The following is a 7,259-nucleotide window of genomic DNA, read 5'->3' on the forward strand; positions in this document are numbered from 1 at the left end:
GACTACACCCTGAGTTTTTTTTACAAGTGTGTACCCTGTGTGTATAAGGCAGGGAAATAAGTGCAAGTGACAGTGTATACGAGTAAGTAATTTTATTGTGGTGACAAGAACAATGACAGACAGACTACATATCCTTGTGCCGAGATTCAGTTCTCTTGGGCTCAGTACTTAAGTGGTGTTGTATGTAAACTGCAAATATATATGTATAAACTGTACAAAGGGTTTTCCTAATTACCTGGGTATCAAAAGACTGATTTGCCTTTTACCGCTTGAAGGCTGTACCAATGAGGGGTTAAATAAAAAGTAACACTACGTCCTGCATCCTAAATAGCATTCCATAAATGGTGAGGCTATTAAAGAAAAGGATAATAATTTAAGAGAAAGTTATATTAATGCAGCTCCATAATTCCAACTTATTGCATAGCACCTCCATATTCAAATGAGGGAATTAGAGCAATTAGCTGGGAAATTTGATCGATTACGCGTTTCTCAGGCTGCTTCCCCCGAGGTATAAGAAAGTGAGCTTTTAGAACCGAGTGATGTAGGGAATGAATCTTGCGAGAATGATGACCACCGTGAACTAAGGAGTGGTACTCGACACCGCTAACTTCCTAAAGAAACCGTGTCTAAGTCACCTACTAACATCATGTCTACTGCAACTAAATCAGCCACTACCTCCCATAGTACTGGTGCTGGACCACAGCTCACGCAAGGTGCAACGATAGTTTCTCTTAAAATACTCTCTTCCACCACTGATATAATCCCATTTTCAGGATCAGATTCATGGTGCTCAGCCCAAAAATTCATTGTTAGGTGCGAGGATGTCATGTCTCATGCTTGTATCACCGAGCCGGGTGATAAAATTTCTTTTGTCAGTTAAAAACTTCAACCTGATTCTCTGGCCCATTATTAATGGACTCAAGTACATTCACAGTGCCAACAGAGAACTATGATTATGACGTTTAATAATCTCTTCCTGGAAACCTTTGGCGATTATGTTAACTCGTGGTCCAGGATATAAATGCAATCTGTGAGCACCTGGCTCAGTCCGCTTTCGCTAAAGGAAGATTCGAGTTACAAGTCATTGCTAGTCAAGCAGCTGTAGACATTGTAAGAGTCCAAAGGGACAATGGGTGGATTAAACAAGACTCCCTCTGTGACAAGGATCATCAACAATTTTGGAGATTTTTACCTACATGCTAGTTTTAAAGATTGGGGAACGCAATGGTCTGCTTTCCCTAGAATTTAAGCTTAGTGACACTTCACGAGTTTTCAAAAAACTAAAAACCAAACTAGATGAAAGCGCGATAAATGCGCGTTATATTGCGTCTTCCGTCGCCGCCACTTGACCAATATCTCCCGTTGTAGTAGGTTCAAGTGACCAGCTAGTTTCAAGCTACCAAATGCGCACACAGCCCTATTTTTACTGCCAGACGTACGATGCATTCACTGCCAGCCACGGCAACGCACGAACATCTTCAGCCGACACCATTCGAGAGCAGTAGTACTAGGCATGCCATGTAGGTTAGTTTGTTAGGTTAGGCTACGTATTGCTACACATCATTTAGATTAGGTTAGGTAATGTTAGGTTAATGTCCTGTTATCTTAAAACCCGAACCATTCGTAGTACTGAATGATTTGATAAGCTAAATAATTCATACCTAATACTTAAATTCTAATAAAAAGTAAAAAAGAATTGTATGACGTGGCATAGTAGCTAACAGATCTCGATCAGCGTCTAAATGTTCTTTCGATAATAAAATGAATGTCCTTAAGAGGGGGTCCAAGGAGGTCTGTGCATTGCCGTGGCTGGGAGTAGATGAACCATATGTCTGGCAGTGAAAATAGGCCTACTCGCGCAATTAGTCACTTGAAACCAGCGTTGCCAGACGTACGATAATTATTGTACAAGTACAATAATTTTTGCCCGCGTACGATGTACAATGGGACTCATACGATAATACGATAATTTGGGAATTCGTACGATATTTTTTTTATGAAATATACAATAATTTGAGTGAAAATTAATGTTTTCAATATCAGGTAATGCAAAATTTCTTATATAAATTTGAATAACAAAATAAAAACCTGAAAGTGCCAGATGTATTGCTTTCCTTACGAGACAAGTCTCACCATACAGGTGAACAACAGGTCTCGTTCTTGTCTGCGACCAGTCGTCCGCTCCCCGAGTCCCCGTCCCATAGTCTCGTAGTCTTCAGTCAGTCGTCAGTCTGGCGCGTCGCGACGCAGGACAGGATTTTCAGTTTTCGTTAAAAATGTCTAAAGAGAAAGGAAAGGAGAGGAAGTTGCACGAAAACACTGCAAAGCATAAGAAAATGTGTGCGGCATCCTCATCCAAAAAACTTATGGAGTCATTTACAAGTGCACGTGCTGATAATGAAACTAGTAAAAGTGATTATGTTAAGGCTGCTGAAATAAGGCTTACTGCATTTATGGTGGAACACAATATAAGTTTCCGTGTGGCCGATCATCTGTGTGAAGTCCTGAAAGGTTGCTTCTCTGACTCCGCTATTGCAAAGGAATTGAAAATGAAAAGAACGAAATGTCAAAGAGTGTGTGGTAGTGTTATGGCACACTCTCACAAACAAGAGCTCATTAACATCTTGAAGTAGAACAAGTTCAGCATTCTTGTGGATGAATCCACAGATATATCGGTCTCTCAGAATTTATGCATCATGGTAAGAGTGGTTGAAGGAAATGCTGTTGTCACCAAATTTTGGGATTTAGTGCCATTATTTAGTAGTGATCCTAGTAAAACTAATGAAGGTGCTGCAGCTGCCAGGTTGTTTTCAGAGATAATGAAAACATTTACTGAAAATGGTATACCTACTTCTAATATCATTGGGTTTGGTTCTGATGGATGCAGCACTATGATGGGGCCTAATAACTCTGTGAGTAGCAGGTTAAAGGAACTTTGCCCAGGAATCTTTATTATGAAATGTGTGTGCCATTCTGCCCATATATGTGCCTCTGAAGCATGCAAACAATTACCTGATGTTATTGAACAACTAGCTCATGATGTCCACAACACATTCAAGAACTCTTCAAAACGATTGGCACAATTTGTAGAATTTCAAGAGTTTGCTGGGGCTCAAAAGCTTAGGATTTTATTGCCATCTAGAATGCGCTGGCTTTCCTACACGGCTGTTGTGAAAAGGATGCTTGAGCAGTGGGGCCCTCTTCAGATGTTCTTTACTGAATTAAATTTTCAACAGACGAAAACTTGTGGTAGCACAGTTAGAAGTGCTTATGAACAACTGCACAATCCATTTACCAGACTTTACTACTGCTTCCTTTCTTTAGTATTACCAAAGTTTACTCAGCTGAACCTTTTATTTCAGAGTGAAAGAGTGGTCATAACTGAATTGCACAGGCAAGTTTGTAATTTAATAAAGAATTGCTACTGATGTACATGAACCATGAATACATTGTGAAAACCATGCTTTCAAAAGTTGATCCAAGATATCAACGTGAGTTCCTGATGCTAGAGCAGGTGTATTTGGGTGCATCTGTCTTAAAAACAATAACAGACAATCCAGAATTAAGCAAGCAAAAAAAAAGGAAATGTATGAGTTTCGCTTCCACTGCAGATTATTTTTGATAGTAGCAGCAGAACAGATCAGGAAGAGATTTAATTTCGGAGATGAAGTCCTTTCAAGAATGCATATGCTGGAGCCAGCCAGTGTTCTAGGCATCCAGGGCAAAGTGCAAGAACAAAGTTCGGTGCCCCTCGCGACACACCTTCCCCAAATCATTGCCCAGGATGATTCTACCCTCCAGCAACTGGGCGATGAGTGGAGGAGGCTTGCCGTAGAAGATCTGCCTAAATCCATTACCAACATGGCGAAAAAAAGTGGACAAAAGCAATTACAACCAGCCTGATAAATTTTGGTGTGCCATAAAAACTCTGGAGGATAGTTTAAGCTTGTTTCAAACTTTTCACTAGGATGTCTTTCTTTGCCTCATGCTAATGCTGACTGTGAGCGCTGCTTCTCTAGTGTAAACCGTGTGAAAACAAAAGACAGAAATAAGCTAAAAACTGAAACCGTAAGAGACATCATCCTAGCAAAGCAGTGTGTTTCTTCCACATCCAGCAGCGACTGTACGACCTTCAAGCCATCAATCAAAGTCAGTGATAAAAAACATGACATCAAGAGTGCTATATTCTTCTAATGAAGAGAGTGCCGGGGCTGCTGACGACGTGCCGGAAGTATATATAGAAGAACAAGACCAGTAATCTCCTACATAGTAAGTAAACAACTTAACGAAGTGTCCTGTAGTTTTTCTCCAATTATTAATATATATATTTAGGAAAGTGTTTTGTTTGTTAAGGGCATTGTTTTTTTTTTTTTTTCATTACACACACACACACACACACACACACTCTCTCTCTCTCTCTCTCTCTCTCTCTCTCTCTCTCTCTCTCTCTCTCTCTCTCTCTCTCTCTCTCTCTCTCTCTCTCTCTCTCTCTCTCTCTCTCTCTCTCTCTCTCTCTCTCTCTCTCTCTCTCTCTCTCTATATATATATATATATATATATATATATATATATATATATATAAACCTAAATTCTGCTGTATTTGGAAAGTGGCAGTTTTGCATAATATTTGGAATAATTACATATGTACGATAATTTTACCAGAAGTACAATAATTTCAACCTGTGTAGTACGATAATATGGCCAAAACAATCTGGCAACGCTGCTTGAAACTAGCTGGTCACTAAAACCTACGACACCGGACAAGACCCAGATGTGGAGTCTTATGCCGCTGTGGTCACAGACAACACAGTAGTGCTGATGTGTCATTATTGTAATAAATCTAGACACAGCAAACAGGTGCTTTACCAAACAGAACGCCAAGGAAAAAAAAAAGATGGGTAAAGCACCACAACCCAGTGTCAATCCTCAGCCCTTAGCATTTGGTTCAGTTCCAGCTTTAAATGCAAGGGGTGATGCCACTCTTCTTCTCCTAGTGGGAACCGCCTTGTCGTGGTGCGGGGGCTTGCGTGTCCCTATGACCTGGCGTGCGAAGGTAAAGGGAGCTTCGGCCTCTGCTTCTCCCTATTTAGGGGGAAAGGGCTACCGATGCTAGCAAGGTCACCAGTGAGGGACCAGACTAAATGGTTCCCACAGTTAGGCAGCCAGTACAGGTCAACGGTGTCGCTCACCAGAGGGACCACATTTTGAGGTCGTTCTTTGTTGGATGGTTGGGTGTCTGGGCTGAGATGCGTTGTGGGTGGAGGTTTTAGCTCCGTCGTGGACAAACTTTCGAGTTTTAAAACGAGTGGCTTCCATGGGGACGAGGTACCACCTTCACGGCGGCCAGTGCTCGCTCCTTTCGTTGTCCCAGTAGGCGGTCTCCCTTGATCCCTGGAGTCAATTTATTTTTATAGTATATATATGAGTAAATATAGAAACTCCTCTGGTCCTCGAGGGGCGGTCGACCAGGCCCTCGAGACGTCACCCTCTGGTCGTGATGGTGTTGTGCAAGCGAAAACTTGTACTTCCCCTGCTGTTGATTCCCAATGTGAAAGACGCATAGGGTCAGTTGTTGATTCCTGTTTTGACACTCTTATGATCATTAATGTCTATGCCTCGATGTCATACCGTGCTATTCACTCAGTTCTCAAGCCTTTCGGAACAGTTCTCAGTATCCATCTTAAATATGATGGCGAGTGTATCTTTAAACGGCGTTACATGACATTTACATCAGACGTTGCTGCCAGAGTTGCTCTTCAGGCAATAAATTATCTGCGTCTTGGAGAAAACAATTTAATTGCTGAAGTCATTCAATCAAGCAATGTAGCTGACAGCGAGAATGATTATTGTCCCAATGTCTTTGATGATGCAGAAGAACGAGCTCCCAAAGGAAAACTCCCAAAGGAAACTTTATTCACGCTGCCAAGTATCTAGAAAGGGAGACTGGAGTATTCCCAACAAATAACATAAGGAAGTATGGCAGAGGTGTCTTGATCCAAGCTAAAGATTTAACGCAGGCGATGATGCTCCTCCATCTACCATGCCCTTCTGATGGAGTCTTTCAATCCATCAAGTCAGACCGAAGATTCGATTACTGTAAAGGACGTACTTACAACCAGGACCTGTACGAACACTCAGAAGATGACATTCTTCAGTTATGTCCAACGTTATGTTAATGTTCAACGAGTGGCCAAGATTAAAGGCAATGGTAATATGATAATGCTCACATTCTGTGGTTCTTTTCTCCCTGACCTTGTTAAGATCGGTCCTCTCTCTCTCTCTCTCTCTCTCTCTCTCTCTCTCTCTCTCTCTCTCTCTCTCTCTCTCTCTCTCTCTCTCTCTCTCTCTCTCTCTCTCTCTCTCTCTCTCTCCCAGTAAAGGCTTTCATCGATCGTCCATTGCAATGTTACCGGTGTTACGAGTTCGGTCATGGGAATAACAACTGTATAAGTCTTCCCCGGTGTGGTCACTACTCAGAACTTACTCCCACCCTACCCTTGACCCTTGAATTCGAATCAGACCCTTATTGCTTCTTCCAAAGGGAAGCTCATCCATTACGCTTTCGAAAATGTAAGAGGTACCGCCTTTAGCAGGACATTCTTCAACTCGCTGATTCTCAATTGATTTTTCTTGGTAGTGCCAGGCAGGAATTTCTTTTTAGACAGAAAGATGGTGGGGCAAATACATATGCCTCCTCCCTCCACTCTAGTTTCTCTACCTCTGCCATACGAAATAAGGCTGCAACACCTTCCTACCTTGCTCAACCATCAAATGTTTCTTTCCATTCCTGTGAGAATGTCGGTGCTTCAGTTACTGCCTGCAACAGGTTTTCTGTTTTGGAAAGTGTCACCTCCTCTGCATCTTCAACCAAGCACTCCACTACATCTTCAGCAAAGCCTTCCATTGCATCTTCACCAGCCACATCACAGACTCCTCGTACAAAAGTACATATTGTCGAAATTCACGCTCCCATGGATTCCCAACCACGAACGACTTCCAAGACTTTTAAACTGCCACAGCAACATATCAACAATTCTCCCACGCTTCTTGTTCAGTCCTACCAGAAACGTTCCCAGGGGTCTGCTGAATCCCTAGACTCAACGGGCGTCTCCCCAAGGAAAATCGTTGTGGGAGCGTCAGATGTCCCTCAGCCAGACGAAATCAAAGTGATTCATCCAATTCTGATATAGATATAGAGGGTTCCTTTTCCCATCATCCAAATAAGACTTCCTCCAAGAGCGATACCGATACGTATTTGT

This window comes from Scylla paramamosain, chromosome 40 (assembly GCF_035594125.1).
Source record: "Scylla paramamosain isolate STU-SP2022 chromosome 40, ASM3559412v1, whole genome shotgun sequence".
Taxonomy (NCBI): Eukaryota; Metazoa; Arthropoda; class Malacostraca; order Decapoda; family Portunidae; genus Scylla; species Scylla paramamosain.